This window comes from Dipodomys merriami, unplaced genomic scaffold (genome assembly GCF_024711535.1).
Source record: "Dipodomys merriami isolate MVZ:Mamm:240054 unplaced genomic scaffold, mDipMer1.0.p SCAF_2079, whole genome shotgun sequence".
NCBI lineage: Eukaryota > Metazoa > Chordata > Mammalia > Rodentia > Heteromyidae > Dipodomys > Dipodomys merriami.
Window position 1 is genome coordinate 39,442 of NW_027203470.1, and position 8,319 is coordinate 47,760.

Consider the following 8,319-nt stretch of genomic DNA (forward strand, 5'->3'; position numbering starts at 1 on the left):
AGTGAAATGCTGAGGGACTGTGCCCAAGTTCAGGCCCCATGACCAAAACAAAAAAAAGTAAATAATTTTTTTTAAAAAAAGCAAAACCAATTATATGCCAAGTATATAGACACATGCCTTTAATTAAAGCTACTCATAGTGAAGACAGGAGGATCACAATTCTAGGGAAGCCTGAGTAAAAGCACTAGACCCTATGTGAAAAACAAACTAGGATTGTCCAGTTTTAAGTGGTAGAGTGCTTACTAGGACAGTATGAAGCTTTGGTCCAAGAAAGAAGAAGAGGGGCAGAGAAGAAGAAGAAGAGGAACCAGAGAGGTAGAGTAAGAGGAAGGAAGAAGAGGAAGAGGAGAAAAAAGAAGTAGAGAAAGAGGAACAAGGAGGAGAAAGAAGAGAAAAGAAGAAGAAGAGGAAGAGGATGACAGAGAGGATGAGGAGCACCATACTTTCAATATATAATAACATGGTGTAAACACTCCTATTCCAAAAGAAAAGAATTGGAGAGCAAGGAAAAAATGGACCAGTAACTAAATTAATGGACAAAGAATTTGACTTGAAATTTCTTAATCGAACAATGTGTAAACAGAGGAAAGGAGGTTAATAGCATTAGCACATGTAAAATCACTTATAAAATAGAAATGATATGTCATTTGATACTCACCAGAATGGGTAAAAGAAGATGTGCATTAGTAGGTTTGGCAAGGATGTAAAGAAATTGAAGCTCTCATACACTGTAAAATAGCACATTCATCTTGGAAATTAGTGTGTAAAAGTTCCTCACGAAGTTAGTTACAGAAACACCAAACAGCCTAGAAACTTTGTACAGCCTAGAAAGTTTGCCTATAGTTTTTATACACTTAAGTTCAAAACTTGTGCATCATCACAGCAATATTATCTATGACAGCCAAAGAATTGAAAAAAAATTTCAGGCTGACCAATAGGAAAACAGATCACAAAACATATTATACTCATGAAATAGCCCATTATCAAGTAAAAAAGAGAAATGGAGAATTGATATTAGTGGAAACACTGACAACAGGCTAGATAGAAAGAACTAGACACAAAATAACACATAAAATGATTTGATTTTCATGAAATTTTTGAATTATCAAAATGAGGCATAATATTAGTTTCTTTGGCGTTGGAAGTCTAAGGAGAATTCAGAATAGCTGCAGACAGGTATAAGATTTCCTTCTGAATGACGAATATTTGAGAATATTCCAAGGTGATAATGATCAAATATACTTTCAAAATACAAAGAATCCCTAAATTTTATAGAATTAATTTAACAAATATAACATTTTTCAATTACACATAAAATGATTTTTAAATGGAATAATAGATAATCTTTAACAAAAGTAAAAATAAATAAATGTTCTGGAATTTGGGAGTTGCACAGTCTCTCCTGCTAGGCATAAAATTAAAGTGTTCTACTATGAAAGTAGACATAGAATATAGCAAATTGGTGGAAAACAGGAGCAAGTAAAAAAAAAATCAATGCATATTCCACAAAATTAAGAAAAAATCAGAGAATAAGCAGTTGGGAGAGATGAGTGGAAATGTTAAAAAGGGATTAAAGTGATCAAGATGTATTGTATTCAAAAACTACTTTATTGAATTGCAACTCCTTTCTCCAACTATTCAAATAAAATATTTTAAAAACTAGCAAATAAAATAAATTAATTAAACAAAAATAAATAATGAATAGATAAATAAAATACAATAAAAAATAAACTATAGATCCATAACAATATATGCCACAAATTTATAACCCAAACAAGAATAAAGTAGTTTTGTTCGTGCTTCTAGATATATAAGGTAGAAAATTTTGACTACATCTAATTTATTGAGTTCTTTTGTCAATGGCATTAATTATGCCGGTAGTAAAAATAATCATGAAGTTCTGAAATGAACAATACAGTATCCAGGATATTACTAATTACTAATGCAAAGATATTATTGCAGAAAGATGGAATAGTATATGTTTGTATGATTAGATAAAATATCAAAATGATGTCAGAATGTATCATAGATTTCACAGAAATAAACAATAGAAATTTAAATGTATAAGCCAGGGAAATACAGCATGATTACAGCAAGTAATTTATCTTTTTTTCTCGGAAATGAGAGAAAAATAAAAACAACAGTTCACAGGACAACAGTCAAATGTGGTCAAAGTCACAAACACTACTTTTAATCCTATACTAGAAAGGTGAGGTCACCCTAAAAAATCACGTGTGGGAAGGTAAAGACTGCACTGAATTCTTTATACTCACATTTATACAGTGAAACATGACCACACAAACATTCTTCTAATAAACTCAGCACCACCTTATGTTTATTAACACCTGCCTATGGTTTTCTAAATTGAAAAACTGGACCAACATCATTGCATTGTTATTAACATTTAGAGTTAAGTAAATTGGTTAGCAGAGTTTAAGCAAATGGTATGAATTCAACAGTACAGTACCAGAACTGTATACAACATACCATTTTTTAGTTTATTTTTGTATTAATGTGTTAATGCTTAGGCTTTCCTGGACTGAGATCTTCCTATTGAGACTTTGTATATAGCTGAGATGGCAGACATATGCTAACTTGACTAGCTATTGGATGGGATGTGATCATTGTTAGGTCTGCAGGAAGCCTACACCCATCTCCTTCACCAGCCTGAACCCAGTAATCACCTGACTGTCCATCACCTAACTGTGAGTCAGAAAAGGATCCTTGAATCTGAGGTTACTTTCTCCATGTCTATTTTCTATTGTGACTTATCCATTTAGGAGCTTAAACTAAGGATCTATGCACTGTCCTTGAGTTTTATGTTGGAGCAAAAGGCTAATAAACACCATATATGACTAAGCTTATATTAAAATGAAATGGTAAATTAATATATATGATAAACTGATAAGAGAACCTACTAATGCTCATGTGTGTGTGTGTGTGTGTGTGTGTGTGTGTGTGTTTGTGTGTGTGTGTGTGTGTGTTTTATAAGAGCACATTATTAATACTCTATTTGCTATAAACTTTAGAAAATTATCTAGGATATTATTTTTAGGGTAGTAAGTTCTATAGTATCGATGACATAAGCTTTCACCTTCCAGGATTTATTACTATGAATCAATCTTGAACCTTATCTGTTCTTGTTTGTTGAACCATGAGCTTTAAAAGCAAATTCTCCTATATCTGAATTTCCAACAGGGAAGTAGCAGTCTAACCCTACATTCATATCATTGAATCTCAAGTTAGCAGCTTTTGCCCATCAATAAGATAATTACAGAAGGGATGAACACACAACAATTAAATATATAGGGTGAAAGGGAAACAAAAAAGTAAGCATTTTTAACTCCATATGATAATGCCACAGGGGATCAAAGAACTACAATTAATTATCCAAAAAAGAGCCAACACACCTGCAAAGCATCCTGTTATATTGTTACAAGTGGTGGCTCTTGTTAACCTCTCAGTATGCCTAATATATAAATTAAGGTTTGCCATAGTTATGGTTTGTGTTTATTTTTTTGGTTTTTTTTTTTTTGGGGTCCGGTAATGGGGCCTGAACTGTGGGCCTGGACGCTGTCCCTTGGCTCTTCAGCTCAAGGCTAGTGCTCTATCACTTGAGCCACAGCGCCACTTCCGGCTGTTTCTTTTTTCTTATGTGTTGCTGAGGAATCAAACCCAGGGTCTCAGGCATGCAAGGCAAGCGCTCTACCACTGAGCCACCTTCCCAGCCCTGCTATAGTTATTATTATGAATCTCTCTGCTCATTTTTACCCCCCAAAAGGATGACTTATTTCTTCTATTTAAAGACAGGCCTTCATCTTTAGTGTTCAACCATTTAGTCTCTTCTCCATTATTACCAGCTCTTTGTCTGAGTATACATTTTTCCCCCTTGTTTAGGAATTGGTACCGAAAGTTAAAGAATCCAATCTAATAGAAAGTGTAAAGACCCCTATGCTCTAGGAGAGAGGTGTTTGTTTTTTTCCTCCCAGGATGGATAATAGGACCTATTAATAGAAAGGCTGCTCTAGAACTTTGTGTCACTGAAACTAGTACTGTATTTTTGTACTAGCTTTTCCTGAGGCTTTAACTTAGGGCATGAGCCTTGTTCTTGTGGGAATTTTTTTCTTGTACCATGTGAACACAACTCCACTTTGGTGGTTATTTGGAGATAAGAGTCACTTGGATTTATCTGTTTTTCCTGGCTATGTATTGCCATCCTCAGAACTCAGCCTGCTGATTAGCAAGGATTACTGGTAAAACAACAGTGCCCACTGCATTCAATGTTGCTTTTTGTTGTTATTCTGGATTCCAACTGCTTTCAGGGTGAAAAGCCATCACTGGGGACTCAATTTTGCATGGGTTTATTTTTATAACAATTTTAAAATATTTATTTGCTCTCTTGTTGCATTGTTGCTACTTTATCTTATCTTCATTTAATACTGGTTTTTACATTTTATAGTTACCACCATATTTCATGAAAAAATTTAAATTAGTACAGTATTAGTGGTTTGCTTCATTTGAGAAAGGTTCTCTGCCATAGAGTTCCCAACACATAGAGAGTCTCTTCACTTAAGACACCGGGATACCACTGGAATAAAGGGGCCTGACAGGAAATCAGAGAGAATCATTGGGGTATCTCCAGATAAGGGAACACTTAGCCACATTCCAAAAACTCAGACTGCCATGCTCAAGATCAAGAAACAAACCAACCCGGCCCAGAGGCTTCTCTACATATTGAGACAGCAATGGGAAGGTGGTAAAAAGGGTGTAAAGTGTGTTCTCTTTCACAAACAAAAGGAGGAAAACGTCCTCAGATTCACTGAGGTTGCTCCCTATGACAGAATCAGTAACAACTCCCAAGGGCCAGGTCGAAGACTCATCCACACTAACTTCCCAGTAATGTTTCCCAGAGCTGAAGACTTGGCATCCAAAAGCAGTGAAGTGGAGGGAGTCTTCAGAATTCAAAACCGCATATTGATGGTCATGTCTAACACTGCTCCCAGGACCTTGATTCCCCATAGTTTCATTGAAGGCAATCTCCACCCGGTACTGATTGAGCTTCTTTTTCATTCCAGGCATGGGAGGGGCACTGAGCTGTGGCCTCAGAGGAAGTGGCATGAAGACCAACACTGACACACAGCTTTCTAGGGTCAACTCTACACCCTGAAGCAGTTCCACATCTGGCTTCTGGTATGTTTCGATCAGCTCCTGAAACATATTCCTGAGCTGATGCTTCTTCTGAAGCATTTAGGTTTCCCTTTCTCTGAGTTGCTGTAACATGGCTCTTCCTTCATTGATCAGTAGCTGGGAATGATATCTTTCCTCCTCCTGGACAAAAAGCTGCAGCATTCTAAAAACATCCTTAGTCATGTCTCGGTAGAGGTTCACATAATAAATCCATTGGTTGGTGAGTCTCTTCTTCTCCTGTAAATTGTGCTGGTTTTCTTGAGTCTTTTCCCATACAGCATGCACCTGCTTTGAAATCATCTTCCTCTGCACATCAGCAGCCCTTTCTATAGAATGGTGTTTGTGAGCCCTGTGCTCCTGAGACATGGAGCAGCTCCTACAGAGCAGGGCCCTGTCTACCTCACAGAACATCTGCTTGGTCTCCCTGTGTGTCCCACACATGTATTCCTCAGAGCTCAGGAACTGCCTGAGTCTGGCTCTTCTGGCAATGGCCACCAGGCTCCTCAGAACCACGTTGGTTTTCAGGTTTGTCTGCTGGCAGGGTCCCTTGCATCCTGGGCACCTGGCTGGAGTCTCTTCCCAGCAAAGGAAGAGACAAGGTCGACAAAAACTGTGCCCGCACTCTAGGGTGACTGGCTCTATGAAAGTATTCATACAGATGCCACAGCTCAGTTCCTTCTGGAAGGCCTGGACAATGTCAGGATCCATCATTCCTAGAATCTAATGAGGTGCTGGTGACTCACCCCTAAAAGCCTAGCTACCCAATAGATTGGGATATGAGGATCAAGCTTTGAAGCAGGCCTGGGCACCAAAGTCCCCCTGACACAGACTCTTATCTCCTATTTACCACTCCAAAATCACAAGTGGGCTGTGATTCAAGTGGTAAAGCACTAAACTTGTCCACAAAGTGACCTAGGGATAATGCCCAGTCTTGAAAACAAAGAGGCCCAGCAACACTGCCCTACCACTGGGTTCAATCCCCACAACCGACAAAACACCACCACCAACAACAACACCAAACCAAGGAAAGAAGAATTAAAAGAGGAGTAGATTCTCCCACTCTGATCCTCACCTGGAGTATCCAAGCTCCAAACAGCCTCCTCCTCCTGAGGGATCTTCAGCAATGCCTGAGTCTCAGACTTCCACTCTATTTATACTGAAAGAGGGTGGGCCCAGGAAAGGAAGTGTCTCTGATTGGTTGTTTAGGGAAGCTGATTTACATATCAATAGAAGTTGGAATTTACATCCTGACAACCCCACCTTTTACTTCCTCTTTCAAGGACTTGCAATTTGGTTAGGTGATTTGGGTTAGGTGCAACTTAGGTTTGTCCAGGGTTGGAAAAGTTTATTGTGTTTGTTTTATTTTGTTTTGTTTTGTTTTTTACTTCTGTGTATGCTTTATTTTTGGACTATGAGTTTATTACTTTTCCACCGGACTGTAGGACACATTCGTGGCATCATCCATTGTATCTTGTGGGTCTTCATTAATTTGTAATTTGTCAGGCCTGATGCTGGGTTGGTACTTTACCACTTAAGCCATGTCCTCTTCTGTTTGCTTTTGCTTTTGGAATAGAAAATTGAGTTTATGCTTAGGTTCCCTGGACTGAGATCTTCTGATTCACACTTTGCACAAAGCTGAGAGGACAAGAATTATCTCTTGCTTGAGTTGTGATCAGGGTTAAGTCTGCCCACAGAGCAGCCCCTCCCAGCTTTCCCATCACCTGCTTTAATCAGACCAGTAATCACCTGACTGTCGATGATCACCTGACTGTGAGTCAACAAACATCCTAGGCTCCTAGGTCACTTCCTCCCAAGTCCATTTTCCATACAAATTCATCCTTCCGATGTTGTTGTTCTTGTTGTTTGTCTGTCAGTGCTGGACTTGAACTCAGGGTAGAAGATCTGTCCCTGAGCTCTTCTTCCACTCTATTTCTCTTATCTTTATTTTAAATATCATTTATGCCTTTTTATTATAAAATGATGTGGTATTCTGATATATAATTTAATAACTCCATGCCATTTTTGAGAATGATCTAAAAATTATCATAGACATAAACATATATATATTATATACATTGGATTTCAAGAACACATTATTAATATTCAATTTGCAATAAGTTTTATCCTATCAGAATATTCTCTTTAGGGTTACAGGTTCTGTAGTATCCTTGGCATAACCTTTCCCATTTGTGGTTTTGTTACTATAATCAATCTTGTACCTTTCTTGGTGTTGATCCATTAGCTTTGAAAGCATAATCCCCTATCTGAATTGCCAGAAGCTAAATAGTAGCCTAACACTATGTTTGTATCATTGACTTTCAGGCATTGATTATCAAACAATCTTTTTAATTTTTCTTTTTTAAAAATTTTTGTCATTAGTGCTGCGGAACTCTGGGTCTGGTGCTTTCGCTCATCTCTTCAGCTCAAGGTGAGCCCTCTACCACTTGAGCCATAGCACCACTTCCAGTTTTCTAGTGGTTTATTGGAGATGAGTGTCTACGACTTTCCTGCCTGGGCCGGGTTTGAACCGAGATCCTCAGATCTGTTTCCTGAGTAGCTAGGATTACAGGGAGTGCACCACTGGAGCTGGCTAAGCATTATTTTTTATCTTCATATGATAATGACAGCAGGGATGATGGCACGATAATTGGGTACATAGAGTAAAAGACAGACACCAACAAAGAGCCATCACAACTGGACAGCAAACTGTTGTATTGTTACAATTGTTGGCTATTGTTAATCTCTCAGTATGCCTAATGTATAAATTGAGCTTTGCCATTGTTATTATTAATCTCTTAGCCTGAGTTAATGTTCTCTTCATTTTTACCCTAAAACATTATGACTTATTTTTTCTAAAGCCATTCCTTCATCTTTAGTGTTCAACCATTCACTTTCTTTCTTCCCCATTATTACCAGCAATTTCTCTAAGTATTCCAGTTCATTTTATTTTATTTTTAGGAATTAGTACTACAACTTAAAGAATCCAATCTAATAGAAAGTTTAAACACCCCAATGGTCTAGTATAGAGGTGTTTCTTTTTTTTTCTTCCCAGGATGGATAACAGGATCTAGTCATCAAAAGCCTGCTTTAGAACGTTGAGTCAACGAAACTAATACTGCTTTTTTGTTCTAG

The 8,319-nt window shown here is 37.6% G+C and overlaps 1 pseudogene; it reads right to left on the reverse strand.

The window, feature by feature from the left end:
• Positions 1–4,710: 4,710 nt before the first annotated feature.
• On the reverse strand, positions 4,711–5,895 carry LOC138833442 (tripartite motif-containing protein 43 pseudogene; annotated as a pseudogene).
• Between the last annotated feature and the right edge of the window lie 2,424 nt (positions 5,896–8,319).